This window comes from Panthera onca, chromosome F2 (assembly GCF_046562875.1).
Source record: "Panthera onca isolate mPanOnc1 chromosome F2, mPanOnc1 haplotype 2, whole genome shotgun sequence".
NCBI classification, from domain to species: Eukaryota; Metazoa; Chordata; class Mammalia; order Carnivora; family Felidae; genus Panthera; species Panthera onca.
Genome location: NC_138356.1, coordinates 69195153 through 69207211, shown reverse-complemented (window position 1 = coordinate 69207211; position 12059 = coordinate 69195153). Strand labels below are relative to the sequence as shown.

Below are 12059 nucleotides of genomic sequence, written 5' to 3'. Positions count from 1 at the left end.
CTCCACATAACACAGTTTGGTTGCCTCCATAGTTTATTCTAGATGTAGACAGCAAGGCAATAATAATAATAAAAATAACGCATTCATCAAATGTAACATTTTTTGAGTTCTTACTACGTGCCAAACAGTGTTCTATGTACTTAAGACATTAACTCATTTAACATTGATTTATTCTTTCAATAAACATGTATTGAGCATTTGCTTTGCATTAGGCATTGCTTTAGATCAGTGATACTCAACTGGAAGATATTTTGCTTTCCAGGGGGTGTTTGGCAATATTTGGAGACTAGTTGTAACTGGGGAAAAGCATCTGATGGGCAGAGGCCAGGGACACTGCTAAATAGCCTTCAATACACAAGATAGCCCTCTGCTATAAAGGATTATCCTGCCCAAAATGTCAGTAGTGCTGAGGTTGAGAAACCCTTTTCTGGGCAACAGAGATACAACAGTGAACAAAACAGACAAAATTTCTGCCCTCCTGAAATTTGTATTTTAGGGAGGAGAGACAAACTACTTAAAAAATAAATATTTGTCAATTATATTGTAAGGCAATAAAAGTTTTATACTGTGAAGGGAAAAATAAAACTAGGGAGGAAGGATAAGGAGTACATTTGTGTGCTTGGCTGGAGGGTTGGTGGTTGGAAATTTAAACAGAATGTTCAAGAAAGACCTAGCTGAAGAGGTGACTTTGGAAGAAAGCCTTAAAGGAGTGGGGGGCATGTATGTGGATACCAAGGGGAAGAGTTACTTCCAGCCAGAGGGAAAAGCAAAAGGAAAGGCCCCAGAGAAAAGCATGAATAGCAAGAGTTTTTCAAGGAATATAGCAAGAAGACCATTGTGACCTAAGGAGAAAGAATGTGAGAGGGGACACAAACTTAGAGGGAAATGGGGGAGGGACAGTGTGTAGGGTTTGAATTTATTCTGTGTGTGAGAAAAAGCCATTGCAGGGTTCTGGGCTGAGTGTCATAAGCTGATTTCTATTTTTAAAGGATTCTTCTGGTCACTGCTTTGAGAATTGACTATTGAGGGCCAAGGATGGAAATAAGGAGACCATTAAGTAGTCATGGCAACAATCCAGTGACAGATTATAGTGATTGAACAAGGGTTCTAGCAGGTAAATATGTGAGAGGTGGTTGGATTCTGGGTAATTTTCAAGGTTGGCATGACAGACTTCTGTTAATGCATATGGCAGGGGTTGTGGGGGAGAGAATCCAGAAAATTTATTTTTTGTTGGCTTGTTTTTAGACTGAGACCCTTGAAAAACAGAACTGCCATTTATTGAAATGGAGAAGGCTGGGTAGGAGTAGTTTGGGGATGAAAATCAGAATCATCATATTTAATTTGGGTATGTTTGGATGTATCTCATTCAAACATTCAAATGGTGCTGTCTCAACACTTGTAACAACTCTGTGAAATAGGACTCCTCTTAGCCCCATTTTGCAGATGAGGAACAGGGAAGAAAGACATTATTTAACTTGTCTAAAATCACCCCAGGAGGATTCTGACAACAGAAAGTGACATCTTGCTAAGAGTTCATCAGCCCTTCTCCTGAGATGGCACGTTCTGATCCCCATTTCTATGGACGACCTTGACCAGCTCAGGAAGAAGTCATGTCTTGAGATAGAGTCTTTTATGCAGTTGGTACCTGAAAGTCAAGTTGCTATCTCTGCCCACTTTTTCTTTTATCAGTTGTGCTAAAGCCAGCCATAATGTAAAGCCTAGAAGAAGAGGAAGATTCTTCAGCTGCAAGCAGCTTAGAAAATGATCATTTATTGAACATCTCCATTAGAATAACTGCTGATTTGGGGGTCCCACAGACCTGAAAAACACAGCCGCCATCACTCACTAGACACAGTATCCTGAGGCCAAAACTTAACTTTTCTGAGTCTGTGTTGGCTAAATAATGTGAGACCATTTTCTCTATGATATGTCTAGATGTCCCAGTGGCTTCTTCACCCCAAGGGTCAGGTTTGTATCTGATCAGCCCAGTGAGGAGGTCCACTCTCCACTGCTTTAGCACCTATAGAATCTGTATAGTTCTGCCGCATTTTTGTTTATTGTCTAGTCCTCACTTTAGAAGGCAAGTTTTCTGAGGGCAGGAGCTTGTCCATTCCTCTTATTGTTCGGGACAGTGCCTGGCACAGAGCAGATGCTCGCTGAATATCTTTCGAATGGAGAAATGAATAATCCTCACATTAATTATCCCTTGGAGGTTGCCTCTATTTTTATCCTTATTTTACAGATGTGGGAACTGGGGCTTAGAGAAATGGAGCCAAGAACTGGGAGCCAACCAGCAGCAGGAGGCAGCACCTGGTCACATGGTAACAAAGTGGTTGTGAAGCCCGGACAGCCCACCACTGAGTATACTAGCGGTAGCAGAGTCTAATAATTAAGTCTTCTTGAATTTGATACCCAGCTCTTCTGTCTGCCCTCCTGGCTCAGAGGTCCATCTGTAAATGGGAGTTGATACTAGTAATACACCCACATCATAGAGTTTCTGTGAGGATGAAATGAATTAATACAAATACAGTGCTTAGAATAGTGTAACAAGTGCTATCATAAATATTAGATAATAGTAATGTATTTTGTTCTTGAACTTGTGACATATATATACTTTACTCCCATCTTCCCCCTCCACCATAGTGTAAATATTTTGCATTTTCCAAGTGTATCCAAACCTTAGCAAGGTATTTGTTTACACATATATTTGGCTAATTTGTGTGCCTCCGTGTGTGTATGTGTGTGTGTGTGTGTGTTAAATTACCTATTATGTAAATGGTTTGGTTTAGGAAGCAGAATATGCTGGGATACGGTTTAGTGGAAAATTGTTTTGTGCAACTTGGAAAACAGAAGAATCATAAAAGAATCCTCCAGAGAGACAGTCTGATGAAGGTGTAGCCAATACATTTGCGAGTTTTTATTTTTAAGTAATAACCAGCCACTAATGCAGTAATGGCTCAGAGCAGAACATTGATTTATCCACAGCGAAGTGGGTTGTGTTTCCCCGCTACGCTGCCAGCTGTCGTTTCTTGATATTAAGCTGCGTTGCTTCAATCCAATATCTGTCAATCCAGCTTTCAAAGAGGAAGCTTTGCACAGTGTGGAGGCTTTGTTATTTTCGTGGATGGGTAATGGAAGTATTTTTGTGCCTTGTTTGGTAGGAGCCATTCACTCTTTAGCTGAGCTAGAATCTAGTTTGTTATGATGCTCCGTGAAGTCAAATTCCTTAGCAAAATGGTAAGGCTCTCAAATTCTTTCTGAGAAGGCTCTTGGAGTTGGTCCTTGTTCAGGTGCTGTCCGATGCCTCAGGCAGAACTCTCCTTTGATCTATGTAAATCTCCTTCTTGTCTGGAAATACTGTTCTCTGTGCGGAAGGGGAACAGTATTATTCTGTGCAAGTAGATCATAGTGGAACAAATCCCTGAAGAAACTTTTATAAAAAGTGTCTAGGGGCGCCTGGGTGGCTCAGTCGGTTGGGCGTCCGACTTCAGCTCAGGTCATGATCTTGCGGTCCGTGAGTTCGAGCCCCGCATCGGGCTCTGTGCTGACAGCTCAGAGCCTGGAGCCTGTTTCAGATTCTGTGTCTCCCTCTCTCTCTGACCCTCCCCCATTCATGCTCTGTCTCTCGCTATCTCAAAAATAAATAAACGTTAAAAAAAAAAAATTTAAAAAAAAAAAAAAGTGTCTAAAAAGTCAAAACAAAATCGGGGCACCTGTGTGGCTCAGTGGGTTAACCATGCAACTCTTGATCTCCGCTCGGGTCATGATCTCGCGGTTTGTGGGTTTGAGCCCCGTGTCGGGCTCTGGCTTGCAGTTCTCTCTCTCCCTCTGTCTCAGCCTCTCTCTCTCTCAGAATAAATAAGTCAATAAATAAACATGTATAAAAAATTTAAAAAGGCAAGATAAAATCTTACTGTTGAGGTTTCCCCAATCTCTTCTTTTCCAAAAAAATTAAAAAAAATAAAAACAAGACTAAAAAACTTATCATATCAAAATATGATATCAAAAGAGATCATCAGTTGAGCCTAAGTGGAAAATTCTTCCATTCATTCATTCACTTATTCATTCAGCATGATTTATTTGGGCTCACTATATGTTGGGTGTTTTGCTAGGTGGCAGAGGGGTGAGGTGGGTACAGTACAATTATTAGCAAGATGTACAATAATTAGCAATTATTAGCACTTTCTTTCCTTATTTTCTTTATGAAGCAGAGATTTCAAGGAAGATGTCCCTAAAGAAGCCTCATGTCTCTGTTTAATAAACTCACATTAGGGGCACTGAGGTGGCTCAGTTAAGCCACCGACTTTGGCTCAGGTCATGATCTCACAGTCCGTGGGTTCGGGCCCTGCATCGGGCTCTGTGCTGACAGCCGGAGCCTGGAGCCTGCATTGTATTCTGGGTCTCTCTCTCTCTGACTCTCCCCTACTCATGCTCTCTCTCTCTCTCTCTCTCAAAAATAAATAAGCATAAAAAAATTTTTTTAAGTGAACAAAAATAAAAAAATAAACTCACACTAAATACTTGCCGTGTATAAGTAAGTATACAGGCACCAAGAGTATATGAATGGGATCTTGTACAGATTCAAAGCTATCCTCCAAGGGGTTCCTAATCTGTGGTGGGCAGAATTTTAAGATATCCCCTTCCCCAGATATCCAACCCTAATCCCCAGGAGTGTAAATGCGATGAGATATTGTACTCATGATTACATTACATTTCCTGGCAAAAGGGATTTTTTAGGTGTAGTTAAGGTTTCTAATCAGTTGACTTTAAGTTAATCAAAATAATGACTGTTTCTGGCAGACCTAATCTAATCACTGTAGAAGCAGAGTTTTCTGGGGCACTTGGGTGGCTCAGCCGGTTAAGCAACCACTTCAGCTCAGGTCATGATCTCATGGGTCATGAGTTCAAGCCCCACGTCAGGCTGTGTGCTGGCAGCTCACATCCTGTAGCCTACTCTGGATCCTGTGTCTCCCTTTCTCTCTGCCCACCCACCCCCCCCCCGCCCCCCAACTTGTGCTCTGTCTCTATCTCTCCCTCAAAAATAAAATAAACATTTAAAAAATATTTTTAAAGCAGAGTTTTCTTTGGGGCACATGGGTGGCTCAGTCAGTTAAGTGTCAGACTCTTGGTCTCAGCTCAGGTCATGATCTCATGGTTCGTGGGTTCCAGCCCTGTGTCAGGCACTGCACTGACAGCACGGAGCCCATTTGGGATTCTCTCTTTCCCTCTCTCTCTGCCCCTTCCCCACTTAAGCTCTATCTCTTTCTCTCTCAAAATAAATAAATAAACATTTAAAAAAAAAAGAGTTTTTATGGGGCACCTGGGTGGCCTAGTCGGTTAAGCGTCCAACTTAGGCTCAGGTCATGATCTCACAGTTCGTGAGTTCAAGCCCCACGTCGGGTTCTGTGCTGACAGCTCAGAGCCTGGAGCCTGCTTCGGATGCTGTGTCTCCCTCTCTCTGCCCCTTCCCCGCTCATGCTCTGTCTCTATCTCTCAAAAATGAGTAAACATTAAAAAAAATTAAAAACAATAAAAAACATTTAAAAAAAAGAGTTTTATCTTGCTGGCTGTAGAACAGGAAGTCAGAGGGAGAGATTATGATGCAAGGAAGGCTGTTGAGATGGAGGAGGCCACAGGGCAAGGTCCTAAGAGCAGTCTCAAGATGCTGACTGTGGTATCTTACTGAGAGTAAGCAAGAAAATAGGGACCTCAGTCCTATAACCTGGAAATTGAATTTGAGCAACCACATGAATGAGCTCTAGAGCTGTTCTTCCTAAGAGTTACCAGATAAGAACCCAATCTAGTTGTCACCTTTGACTTCCAATTTGTGAGGCCCCAAGCAAAAACCCAGGTGAGCCTGCCTGGACTTCAGACCTCCAGTACTGTAATATTATACATGGGTGCTGTGTTAAGTAGCTAAGTTTGTGCTCATTCATTGCACAGCAACAACAACAAAAAAGAATATATCATTCCTGGTTATTCTGCATTTTTTATAGATAGACTGTAGTTATGATGTTTTAACACTTGAGCAGATGCTGAGTGACTTATGTAGATCTTTATGATTGTAAATCAGATTACCTCCTTATGTTTGTACAAACCCTTTTCCAGAATGCTTTCACATATAGTTTTCTCTCTTGATTTTTCACAGTTTGCGATGAATCATCACCTCCATGTTAAAGGTGAAGAAAGTGACATGGGACATGATGGGACTGGTCAACTAATCATCCTAAGTGGTAAGAGCGGGCTTTGAGTCCCTAGTGCTCCCATCTTCCTTATGCTTACTCATCAGATAATTGGTAGGTTACCCCACATAGGTTATTAGCCCATCTTGTTTTTCTCTTCTTTACTCCACAGTCAGCATCATTGCTGTCATTCTCCTCCTCCTGTTGCTTGTTCACTCAATGCTCATTAACTAAATAATGACTGCTAAAACATTTTTTTTTTAAAGCCAAAACATTTATTGAGTATCTTTTATGTATCATGTCACTTCCTGTCTAGCATGGCAAACGAAATGACAAGTGTCCTCTTGTTTAAAAAAAAATTTTTTTTTTACATTTATTTATTTTTGAGACAGAGAGAGACAGAGCATGAACGGGGGAGGGGCAGAGAGAGAGGGAGACACAGAATCGGAAGCAGGATCCAGGCTCCGAGCCGTCAGCCCAGAGCCCAACGCGGGGCTCGAACTCACGGACCGCGAGATCGTGACCTGAGCCAAAGTCGGACGCTCAACCGACTGAGCCACCCAGGCGCCCCAATGTCCTCTTGTTTATATACATGGTATTGAGTATGGGAAATAGAGTCACCAAGAGGACATGCTTCCGTTGTGTGTGAAATATCTAAAAGGTAGAAACAGACTTCTTTTTCTAGAGCTAGCTCACAAAATAAATAAACCCAGGAATAGTTTCTGTCCCTCTGTAAAATTTTGTCCAGTTTTATTGAGCTATCATTAACATGTAAAATTGTATTAGCTTAAGGTGTACAAAATAATGATTGGATATGGATCTATTGGGAAACGATTGCCACAATAAGTTTGGTTAACATTCATAGCATATATATAACAATTGTGGCATAGTTCAAATTTTTTCTTGTGATGAGAGATTATGATTCTTTATGATGAGAAACCGTAACATTTTGTGATGAGAATTGTAACAGTAATTTTTTTTTTCTTGTGATGAGAACTTTTGAGATCTTAGGAACTTTCTAATATGCAATGCAGTATTGTGATCTATAGTCAACATGCTCTACATTAGACCCCAGAATGTATTAGTTTAATAACTGGAAGGTTGTATATTTTCATCACCTTCACCTATTTCCTCCAGTCCCCATCTGGCAATCACCAACCTGTTCTCTGTTTCTGAGTTTGGTTTGTGTGTGTGTGTGTGTGTGTGTGTGTGTGTGTGTGTGTGGGTTTGTTTGTTTTGGTTTGGTTTGGTTTTTAGACTCTGCATATAAGAGAGATCATACAGTGTTTGTCATTCTCTGACTTCTCTAAGCATGATACTCTGAAGGTCCATCTATGTTGTCCCAAACGGCAGGATTTCCTTCTCTATGGCTGAATAATGTATGCCACAATATGTATATTACATTTTTCTTTATCTTTTCATCCACCAGTGGATGCTTAGGTTGTCTCCGAGTCTTGGCTGTTGTGGATAATGATGCAGTGAACATGAGGGTGCAGATATCTCTTGAAGATCATGATTTTGGGTTTTTACTGTTGCTGTTGTTAACAAAATATTGCTGTATGATCTTGTTTTTTTTTCCTCTGCAAAAATGGTTTTTGGAGAGATGTTCCTATTTCCATATTTTTCTTTCAGAAAAATGGTTAGGGCAATTTAATTTGTGCTGGGGAGACTGGCCTCTGGGTGTTAAGACTGACTGGAGAGACCGACTCCAGGCTGTAAGATGGGACTCCAGGCTGCCATCCTACCAGTTCCATAAACGTAAACCTTCCCAGCCCTCCTGCCACCCCAACAGCCCCTTGAGAACGGTGGCACAGTGAGCAGGGCTTGGGAAAGTCAACGAAACCTGCACACCCACTCGCACGCAAGACGCCTTTGTTTCTTTGAATCAATCCAACAACGCCGGGGAGCTGTCTAATTGAGACTAACGGCCAGACTGCTCTCGGCTTTGGGCAGAACATCCACGACCCCAGACGACCCCAAGTGGCAGTCTCTTGTGTGTTCTTCCCTGTCTCTTGTAACGTTTTTCTTTCCTGAACGATGTGTTTGGGTGGGAAGAAATTAAAGCCCAAGAGCAAATTAGGTTTGAAATGTGGCTTAAGCAGCTATCCAGTTGTACCTGTTATCATCTAATCAAACAGTTTGGAGTTAATATAGTGGGGCCTAACCTGTCTCACAGTATCTACTGCAATCTGCCCCTGTAACAGCTGTTGTTATGGGAATGGAATCATGGGGGAGTGGACATCCCCGCACCAAAGAGCATTCCATGCTTAGATCATGCTCAAAGGATCTGTTGGCAGTCATTGGGAGGGCTTGAAGAAGACATTCTGCAACCAGGGTTGGCTCTGGAAGACCTGTTTAGGACGGGCTAATGGGCTGCAGTCTGTGGAGACTTGTCTTGAAGCCAATTTCTCATGGCTTGCCCACAGGTTTGCTTGGATTGGAGCAATATCTGGGGTAGGTGAGGCTAACTGCCCCTCATGTCCCCTGTTCAGCCATCACTTTGTAGATCATTAATGACAAGCCACTATCTCACTGCCTGTAAGTCTGAGGACGCTCTGGGTGTGCAGCTCCCACAACTTCTCTGTTGAGCCAGATGGAAGGGACACGGGGGCCAGTAACCTTCATCTTGGCTGGTTGATGAGAAAAGAAAGGCCCGGTCCACCAGAGACTCCCTGTTATAGAAGGGATCAATGACAAACAAGGAGAAAGAACCAAAGGACTCTCAGTCTCAGATATGCATGTGAGGAAGGAAAAAAAAAAAAAGGAAAAGGAAAGAAAAACCCTCCCAATCAAGAAAAAAAATCCATTGTGCTTATTTCTCTTCTATCGAGAACAGATTAAAAAAAAATCAAAGTCCCATCTGTTCTGTGTCAACATTAGAGATCGTACATTGTGTTTCATCAAAGGCAGGTTTGCCACGGCGGTGGGGGTTATATTTTTGGAACGTGCTTAGAAACCCAGAAACCCAGAGTAACTGAACAGAACCTGGCCCTCCGGGCCCTCTCCTGCTGCCTGCGTTTGTGTTCCTCCAGTAGATGATGCTTTTAATTGATTTATCTGAGCAGGAGGACCCCGGAAGAAGGCAAGCAGGTGAAGGCCGCCGCCCGGGCCTCTGGAACAAAGACAGGGAAGGCAAACGGCTCCCGGCACAACAACACACTTTGCCTACGCGAACTTGTCCTCCGAATTCACAGCAGCAGCCTCGCCAGCCCTGGCGAACCTCAAGGGTTCACATTTGAGGACCACGGGCTCGATCGGGCCATGAGTCACGCTGACGTAGAAACTCCATCCTGGAGACTTTCTTTGGCTGGCTGTCGTCTCCTCCCTGGGGTCACCCTCTGCGGGTCAGCCGCTCACACAGGCAAGCTGTGCTCTAACTGCCGGGCTTCCAGGCCAGAGGAGAAAAAGTGGACGAGGCCATGTACAATCGCTCTGCTGTTGTGGCTTTGCCTCCCTGCCCCGACCAGTTTGTCCAAAGTGGAGTCCATGCCCCTTGGGTTTCGCTGTGTTCTGGTGAAAGGCAAACAGCTGCCACCCCGCACATGCCCTCTGGCACGTGTACGTGCTGCCTCCAGGGTGGAGATGATGAGGGAGATCCTGAAAAAGAGGCCAGACTCTTCTTGAACTGGATGCAGTGGTGAAAGTCCTGAAGGAGATCTCCGTTCAAAGGAGAGGCTTTGATGACTCTTTGGGTGGCACAGACTCGGAATGAATAGGCGTCCGTGAGGAGGAGGGGTAACCGAAGGCACGCCCTTGATGAAGGTGTCCATCGCTGAGACCCCTGGCATGCAAAACTGATCCCCGAGGAGGAAGAGGGGGACCAGCTTGCATTAATTGTCCAAGGACAGAAAGAAGCCAGGAAAATGTGAAGCTAGGAAGATGGGCCATGAGGGACCAGGGTGGTCCAACTGAAGCCCAATGAAGGAGACGATCAAAAACGTCTCCAACAGAGGTAGCCTAGGTAGGTGGCCCAGGTTCATGGAAGCACTCCGCGTGGAGAGGGATAAGGGGCAGCTGGGTTTGGCCAAGTAGTGGCTGAAACCGGACCCGGGCACCCTGGTTAAGCCCTGGGGTCAAGTGGCCAGTCTTGTGGTCCAACCTGGGGATTCTCTGTGCTCTGGTCGATGACCTGGGTCAACAAGGTCATGGGCCAGTCTGATAGTGGCACAGTGTGGCAGCAAGAAGTGATAGTTGGCAGACTGGATATGTGTTCTCTCTGCTCTCGCTATTTAGAAACAGAATCAACCCCCACCCCTTCCTTGCCCTTTAGATGGCGTGAATACAGCGATGGACTCCTCCAGCAACTGCTAGGGAAGGCTCAAGGTTTGGCCTTTCTGCTAATAGGCGGGATGGGTATTCTGGTGATTACTTGGAAACATGAAAGAACTATGACCATATTTGGAAGTCACGTTGTTGAAGCAGGCATATTTTATAGTCTTACCTCGCACACTCTGAGCTACATAGTGGAATTTATAGCTGAATTTTAAGAGTTATTTTAAGAATAAAACGCCATCGTTAGCATTTTCTAATTGTAATCTCATGGGTTCTAGCCTCCAAACATTGGAGAACGGGTCTTCTGAGATGAGTCTGGCCCCAGAGGGAGTAGGTGTGGAACGTTAGACTACATCCCTCCTTCATCAACGTTACCGTGAGGACTGGCTGAAAACCTCTAGCCGATACTGAAGAGCGTGCTGACCGCTGCTGGGCTCCGAGAAGGCTGAGAGACTCCTGCTGGAGACCTGGCATCAGAGAGCACAGTTCTCATGGCAGAGGCACCACCCGGTCTACTGAGAAGAAACCTCTAAGGGGTCCCACTTGACCCTACATTTAGTGGAAGCAGGGGGGTTTGAGGTTATATTAAATCAGGCCACCAAAATAGATGAACTGCAGGAAAGGGAAGGAAAAATACGATAAAAACAGAGAGGGAAGCAAACCGTAAGAGACCCTTGAACACGGAGAACAAACTCAGGGTTGCCAGAGGTGGGGGTGGGTGCGGGGATGGGCTAAATGGGTGATGGGCATTAAGGGGGGGCCCTTGTTGGGATGAGCCCTGGGTGTTACGTGTAAGACGTGAATCACTGGGTTCTGCTCTTGAAACCAATGCTACAGGGTACGTTAACTAACTTGCGTTTAAATACATAAAGTAAAAAAGAAAAGGCTGTAATGTAAATCGATCAATCCGGGACGACTACCAGTGGGACTGGAATGGAATGGCCCTCTTCACGGGTGGGGGGCAGAGGAGGTGGGAGGGGCCCTGGAGAGCGAAAGAGTCCTCGATTCAGCTGGTACCTGGAGGGCTCTTGGTGCGTTCATATTGGAACAAAGGCTGGGGGCTTGAAGCAGGTTGGAAGGTGTTTTCTCTGGACTGTAACTGGTTCTTGAGGAGAACAACGTCTTTGTATTATTATCGTTATTATTTCCAATCTCTAACACTTAATGTTAAGTGTTTATTGAATAAAGAAAAGAATGAATATTGATTATACGGTCAGGAGGCTGTATAATTATTGATTATACGGTCAGGAGGTCAGATTTTAATCCAATCTCCACCATATTGATTTTTAGTCACCCGATGCCATTGCTCTGATCAAGTGCACCTTATACTTTTTATCTTCCTAAATGTTAATGATCTAATTTACATGTCAGTTTCCTCAAACTAGCCTGAGAGCTCTTTAAGGACAAGGGGGTGTGTGTGTCTCACAAGCTCTTTCTTTAGCAGGAGGTTGTGTTTATTAGAGCTTACTAGTAAGAACATGGGGCTCTGGAGCCAGACTGCTTGCGTTCACATCCTGACTCCTCCACTTCCTAGCTGTGCTGCCTCGGGCAAATTGCTTAATGTCTCTGTGGCTTAGAATACAACTGGGTAACAACTATCAACAA

General features: G+C 44.0%; 1 protein-coding gene across 11 annotated transcripts in view; it reads left to right on the top strand.

Moving 5' to 3' along the window:
• The window catches only part of LRATD2 (LRAT domain containing 2), a 135342-nt gene that overhangs the window by 83028 nt on the left and 40255 nt on the right, over positions 1-12059 (top strand). For all 11 annotated transcript variants that reach the window (XR_013553507.2, XR_013553502.2, XR_013553506.2 and 8 more), the window contains one exon: positions 6149-6233. The gene's annotated coding sequence lies outside the window, so the exon portion shown is untranslated. The remainder of the gene's footprint in view (positions 1-6148; positions 6234-12059) is intronic.